The sequence below is a fragment of the Corvus hawaiiensis genome, chromosome 5, assembly GCF_020740725.1.
Source record: "Corvus hawaiiensis isolate bCorHaw1 chromosome 5, bCorHaw1.pri.cur, whole genome shotgun sequence".
NCBI lineage: Eukaryota > Metazoa > Chordata > Aves > Passeriformes > Corvidae > Corvus > Corvus hawaiiensis.
Window position 1 is genome coordinate 46,432,161 of NC_063217.1, and position 6,936 is coordinate 46,439,096.

A 6,936-nucleotide genomic window follows, 5' to 3' on the forward strand; every position below is an offset into this window, starting at 1 on the left:
TACTAACACTACATTCATGATATGAAAGGTGGTATTGAATCAAGTGGTTCAAGACTGAGAACATCCCTATATGGCTCTAAATTACATGCACAGGACTTGTCACAAGGCCAAACATTATGCAAGTTTAATGCTCCAGTACACAAAAAGCACTCCCAACTTACTATTAAAAAAATCAATTACCACATCAGCAGAAGCAAGTTTTGTATCAATCAGTTCCTATTTTAACACATTTACAATGTGTTTAAGCATATTTCAATACTACTACTTGATATGGAAACAAGACTGAAGTTGATAGCTTTCCAAGGATTCCCATCCAGTTTAACATTGCAGAGAGGGACTGTCACTGTCAGCTCCCAAAACTTCCAGAGGATGCTTCCTTTTCTTAGTCCCCATCAACCTTTTGTTCCCACCACTGAAAGGTCAAAAATGCATATAAAATATCTAGCATGAGATTTTGTGGCTGAAAACATTCACTAAAAACACAGACAGCAGTCACTTTCAGCAATTCTACAAACAAGTAAGAAAGGTAAAGTATCAACAAGTCCTCATGCATTTGCTGATAAATATCTTTTTCTCTAACTAAAGGACAATTTGATCCTTCAGCTACTGAACAAAGTCTTTCTAACAGGCAAGGAGTTTTTATGACTCAATACTACAGATTTTCAAGATCCATTCAGAGAAAACAAGTGCTCATGGTTACAGAAAACATGTTTTATAAAAAAAAAATCCATGCAGAGAAGTCTTTAAAACTCACCCAGTATTTAAAGTTGTTTCAAGAGAAAAAGGAACTAAGTTCTTCTAGCAACCTTCCCTCCTGATTGTAAATACAGGTTGAAGTCTAAAATAGACATCCTATCATTCAGCACAGTCACATCTGAACATGCAAACTTTCAGAGGGTAGAAAGAGGGCTATAACTTACACCAGGCAGTCCGGGGATAAAATTCACTCTGGCACAGGAGAGCACACAAGACAACACCGAGAAGCATCAATGCGAGTCCAGATTCTTATTCAGAAGGTGAAAATCTGCCTCCTCTTAAGCAAAGAATTCTGCTGGGGGTGGGCACTGATAAAACACAACACTGCGTCACGACTGCACCAGAGAGACAAACCAATCCAATGAAGCTCGTATTAAAAGCAACAAAACGTTCCCTTCCCTCCCCCCCACCCCCAGGCACAGGCATAGACAAGAAAGGAAATCTCATTTTTGACTGTCAGCTGGGCATTTTGGTGAGATCAGGTAATCTCTGAGGAGTCCCAGATCTTCTATTTGCAAGCACACTTAAATGCACTTTTAATTCAAGTGCATGTGATAGTAGGGCATGTACATCCAATCTGGGAATGATGTTGCATGCTTGATACTTTATCCACGTCAGTAGAGGTCCCACAGGCTACACAGACTGCAGAAAGTTAAAGATGTGCACAAGTTTTGACTGGATTGATGCCTAAGCAAACAACTTCGCTTTCAACAGTTCAGCCTAAATTACCCAATCCAGATTCCTTCAACCGCTTTCCTTTAAGTGGGAAACATTTTTGCACATAAGTCAAGGGAAAACTAATGTTCGCCTAAAAGTGCCCGGCTTACCTTTATATAAAATATGTGCTTTAAGACTATATAATGCAATTAAGCTATCATATTCAGCAAAAAGGAATTAAAATCAAAACTGCATTGTCACAGTTAAAAATATGACAGACAAAAAATTATTTGGACACATTTATGGTTTATAAATAAATGATGCTTTAAATTTATCTGCTAGGTTTTACTCCATTCTGAGTCACTAAAAGGCGTGTAATGATATTCCAACTTAATAAAATTAAATCTGTAAAATTTCTGCATCCTGAACATTTGAGAAAAATCAAATCAATTCAGATTTGTAAACACAGACTTGGAAACACAATCCTTTCCTCATCTATTTTTTCAAGTTTGAATAAAGGATATTTCCTAACAAGAAGTCAAAAGTTTTTTGAATTGGTTAAACTCAACTGCACATCTGCAGGGATAATTTGGTAAAACTGAAAAGTGTTTTACATTTCTTAAGAAAACTCACATGGATTAGCAAGCCTACATCACCTTCTAAAACGCATTAGGGCAAAACTCCAGCTAGAAATCTGCAATGAAGAAATTACATTAAAATCCTCCCACAAAAAAAAAAAAATTATAACTATTGGGCCATGATTATTCTTAAGAAATGTTGATTCTTTATTTAAGGTCGATACTCAACTACTACTAAGTCTGCAATATAGCTGCTTCCTTTATGAAAAGCTACATCTCTTAAGTCTGGTTGTGATGTCTTTCCTTTTGCTTCTGTAATAGCTAGCAAACACGCTTCCAATTTTTAGAAAACTGAGAGGCTAATACTTTCACAATGGTTTTCCCTTATGGACAAAAGCAACATATTTTAACTAGTACATCAATCTTTTCCTGCAGATTATGTATCTTAATACCTTTTTTTTTTGACAAGTAGCATCAATCAACTCAAGTGAGAGCAATCATAATTGTAAACCTTAAGTCAGCCTGTATTTCTAGATCTGGATTCCAAAGTTTTAAGAAAGTGAATAAACAAGCACAGAACTTCTTGGAACACTTGTTCAACTTTATAAAGTTAAAAAAAAAAAAAAAAACCCAAACAAAAAAAGAATTGCAAAATATTATTTCATGTTCTGTTTATAGCTGATGTCTGCCTCCAACCCGAAGGGTCCAAGTAAGCATTAAATCCATCCTAGTTCTCCTTAAAGGACCAATCCCCAAGCCTAGAGTAACCACCACCAGTGTGCAGATGCAGGTAAAAACACTGTCGAGGGGACATGTCCTTTGAGAGGTATTTACTTCAATTTCAAACCCCAGAAGCTGCCAGCCTGACCTGTGGGAATCATCTCAGGCCCAGGAGAGCTACAAACTGGAACCATTTGAGCCCTGCTTCCCACGAGCCAGCCTGGCCACAACGGTGGTTTCTTGTTGACCTAAGCTTCAGAGCTTGGTCTACACGCAAAGCAAAGGATATAATAAACAGCACAGAGAAAAGGAAATATCTTCAAAGTTTTTGTTCTGCTAAATCAGCATTGTGGACTTCAGGCATGCGAAAATTCAAGCCAAGATAGGTTGACCATTAAAAAGAGTTGTAATTTGGGACCCCACTAAAGAAGCAAGCAAAGGAAAATTTATAAGACCACAGAATAAATTGCGAGGATCGGTTTTTGGAAATGGCAGCATCAGTTTGGTTCCCATCAAATCAAATATTTGTAGAAATGATAAATTACAATCTCTATCAGATATCATAATTTGGTTTTAATTGTAATTTATTCTGGTAAATCCACAATTGATAGATCCTTGTTTGATTCAACAAACTCATGCTAGGCAGATTCATATCCAGGCTTAAATAATATAATAGGACAAGCCAATTTAAATATTTAATTTTAATCCCCCCTTGTTTTCCATTTCTGCATCAGCTATTTTCTGAAAGATGCCCAGATTCTCATTTCCCAGTGACCACTATAACAAAGTTAATTTTGCAACTTAGTGTAACTTCTATATCGAATGTAACTGGCCTTTTTTGCCATTCAGGTTGGAAGGCTGCGTATGTAAGTGATTATTCATATTTTAAAACACATACATTTTGAGTAGAAAATAATGGGGGATGAGTATAATTTTCTAACATAAAAACCTGTAAGAATTGGAACCTGAATACCAGTAAAATGCATTTAGTCAGGAACAGAAATACAATAAAAACATCCAAAAGCTGCAGGATGTTGCTCCAGTTACACTGTGCCAACTTAAATAAGGTTACTGACCAGCCACAGGAGCTTCTGGGCTCTCACATACCTGCTGGTACTCTAAAATTGGGAGCCATAAGCACCTGGAACTGGGGACCCCGACCCTGCCTGGGAACCCTTATTTCCCCTCAATCTATAAACAAATAAAATAAAATTAATGAGGAGGAATGAAAATGGGTGGCAAATGGCTGCCCATAGTATCTCAAAGAAATCTAGCTCCTGTAATAACCTCTTCTTTCTGGTATTGAAGGCACTCATGACCATCTCCACAATGGGGGCCTTGAAGCAGGACACCACATGCCAACCATTACCTGGAAATCAGCCCTGAGGTCCTTGAGACTAACAGATTTAACACTGCTCTACCAAACACAGCATCTCTTCTTGGTCCTCTGGTAATTCTATTACACCCAATGAATACCAACAAAACTCTGAGCATCTGCTCTGCAGAGAGCTGCAAACACAGTTCAAGTTAAAAAAAAAAGCCAATAAAAGCACATCTGCTTTTGCATATTGGATAGCAAGCTCCAAAACATTCTGTTGTCTATCAGGATAATCTCCAAGAGAGATACGTCCGTGTTGCAAGAAAAACCATCTCAGCGACTCTCTGGGAAGTTTAATGTGGTAGACATAAAAATTAAGAAGTCATTTAGTATTCAGGGATGGAGCAACTCCTCTGCTCTAAGGAATCAAACCCCTTGGATGGGCTTTCTTGATGGCTCTGAACTCTGTCACCCTGTCATCCAAACTTTTTTTTTTCCTGCGGGTTCTCAAAGATGACATCCCACCCCAGTTGGGGGACTTCCACTCCCAGTGGTCGAGGTGAATTAGCTGTGCTTGCACAGGCACGCATGGAGAGCTGCCATGTTACAGCATGTGACTCTGCTTGAGATCACACTTGTCTATGGAGTGAGCGAGCCCTGGGAAATGAAAGGGAGGAACCCACAAGTGGAATTGCTGGAGGCCAAGGCTGGCGCAGAGGATGACACAGGCTCTGGGTGCTGTGTGGCCTGGGAGAGCCATGCTGACTCCAAGCCCTGCCACAGCACAAGCCCATGTCAAGCCAGGAGAAGTTCAAAGGCAGCAACACAATTCTGAAGGAGCAAGGCTTTGGCCAGCGCTGATTCAAGCACTGCCCCAGTTACTGCTGGGAACTGGACTTGGATTGCCTGTGACTGCAGTCGATTGACTGGAGACTGAGCGTGCTTATGCCCATAGTAAGACCAAGGAAAAGGGCGAACTGCTGTTCTGAGCCACTCTGAGCTTAATCTTCCCCTCCCCAGACCCATATCCAAAAAAACCCAATCAGCATGGGCACAGTATTATAAAAGCCTTGGCTACTGCTAACAACTCAAGGAGCTAACCTGACATCCTAACAGACCTGTACTGACTTTACACAGAACATAAAAACTGCCCATGAAACACTCCTGTGGCAATCCAAAAATATGCATTTTGAAAATTCAGAGGCTTATGCAAAGATGCCCTTGGTGAGAAGCCAGAGTGTGGTTGCCAAAAGTCAACAATGCAAATTTTTCAGATAAAGGAAACCTGACACGTCCAGCCCCAGATTGCCTGCCATTTCCATTTCAGTTTGGGTTTCAGAGAACAACCACTGTGGAGCCTTCTGTTTGAGCCAGAAGAGATGGCTGGAGCTCCCTTGAGTCCAGCAACCCCCTGTCCAACAGAGCTGGAGTGAGTGAGTAGCTATCAACATGCCAAACCACACTGGCTGGCTCTCATCGACAACCTCCAAAATCGGTGTGGCCCACAGGACAGACCAAGCACTGCTGAAATGAGCTAGCTGAATGTCAAAAGAAGGGAAGGACCAGGGGTATAACCAGAGGAGGGACGACACCCACAGAGGTGTCAGCCAGAGTTACGGGGGTAAATGGAAGTAGATGACACCAATACACTGTGGCAATGGAAATTTTGCTGCTTTTTTTTCCCTATGAGCATTGCAGCAATAGAGATATAAAGGGGGAAACAGCAATGAAAGCGGTGACCTTGGCTTCATTTCACAGGAATAGGAGCCAAATATTACACCAGGAGGCTGGTGACCATGCAAAGCATGGCTTCTGCCAATTAATAGGCCTGTTTCCCCCTCAAAGTCCAAAAGCTGATCTCTGTTCTTCTGAGTCCACATAATAGTCCACATCTGTGTCCTGTAGCCTTTGCTGATAGAGACATGAGGAGAATGATGGCGAAGCAAATACCTTGAGTTCCACCCACCAGGCAGCATTAATGTCCTGGTTGCTTCACCGTAGGTTGACAGTGCCACTGAAGCAAAGAAGTGGCCAACAGATTCGTCATGTAGGCTAGGGATTATACCACTGTCAATGCAACATGCCAAAGAGTGTCCCACAGCTGGGTTCCTGGCTTAGCAAACACCTCCAAGAGGACTTACTAAGGATGTGTGGTCATGTGAAGCAGGTAGAGAAAAGTTAGGCTTTATCTCTCATGGAGAGCCAGGGAGCAAACCCAGTGGTCCAGTGCCAATGTCCAGGTGGAGCACAATGAGTCTTCCTACAGGTTCGGGCAAGATAATGGGACACATGGACTGACAAGTGTATTCATCTTCAGAAAGAGCTTGAACAACTAGGATTTCCCTGCTTGACAGAGGCTGTAGGGAAGAGCAAGTTATTAGGCAGCAGAATACATTTGAGTACGTGGCACCAGCAAAGAGGGCCGGTGGCTACTGTGCCTCATCCTCAGGAAAAGGTGTTCCCAACAGAGGCACGACGAGGACAGTGATGCGTTACAGCAGCCCGACAGCTGCCCAGAGGAGAAAAGATAGAATGGATGCTGCTGAGAGGGGCAGGAATAGCAAAAGGGATTCCATAAGGAACCCTCCCCTCTTCCCTGCCTTCTGGTGTGAGAATCAGAACTAGTCATGCCAGGATCCTGCTATGCCCACCATGGCTCAAGGTGAGACTTCTCTAGCCTATGCACGTCCCTCACAGAAAATGACCAACCCAACAAGGGGAATGGCACAGCACTGACACAGACCTCTCCACTCCACACAGGCACTGTGAGAAGAGCCACACCACTCCAAGGAAGGGTCCAAATTCCAGAATTAGCTGAAAAAATCAAGCAGAAAAGGAGAAAATAACCCCCCCCCCCCCCCAAAAAAAAATTATGGCAGCCATGCATGACAACCACACCATGTCAAG

At 41.8% G+C, this 6,936-nt stretch overlaps 1 protein-coding gene across 6 annotated transcripts in view; it reads right to left on the minus strand.

Moving 5' to 3' along the window:
• SLC20A2 (solute carrier family 20 member 2) overlaps positions 1 to 6,936 on the minus strand; it is a 56,522-nt gene that overhangs the window by 36,829 nt on the left and 12,757 nt on the right. For 2 of the 6 annotated variants that reach the window (XM_048302895.1, XM_048302894.1), the window contains exons 1-2: positions 6,773 to 6,788; positions 921 to 1,064 (exon numbers count right to left, since the gene is read on the minus strand). The exons of 2 other annotated variants lie outside the window; for them this stretch is intronic. The gene's annotated coding sequence lies outside the window, so the exon portion shown is untranslated. Of the gene's footprint in view, positions 1 to 920; positions 1,065 to 6,772; positions 6,789 to 6,936 lie in introns of those variants that run through there. 2 more of the 6 variants (XM_048302890.1, XM_048302891.1) reach the window with 1 other exon arrangement.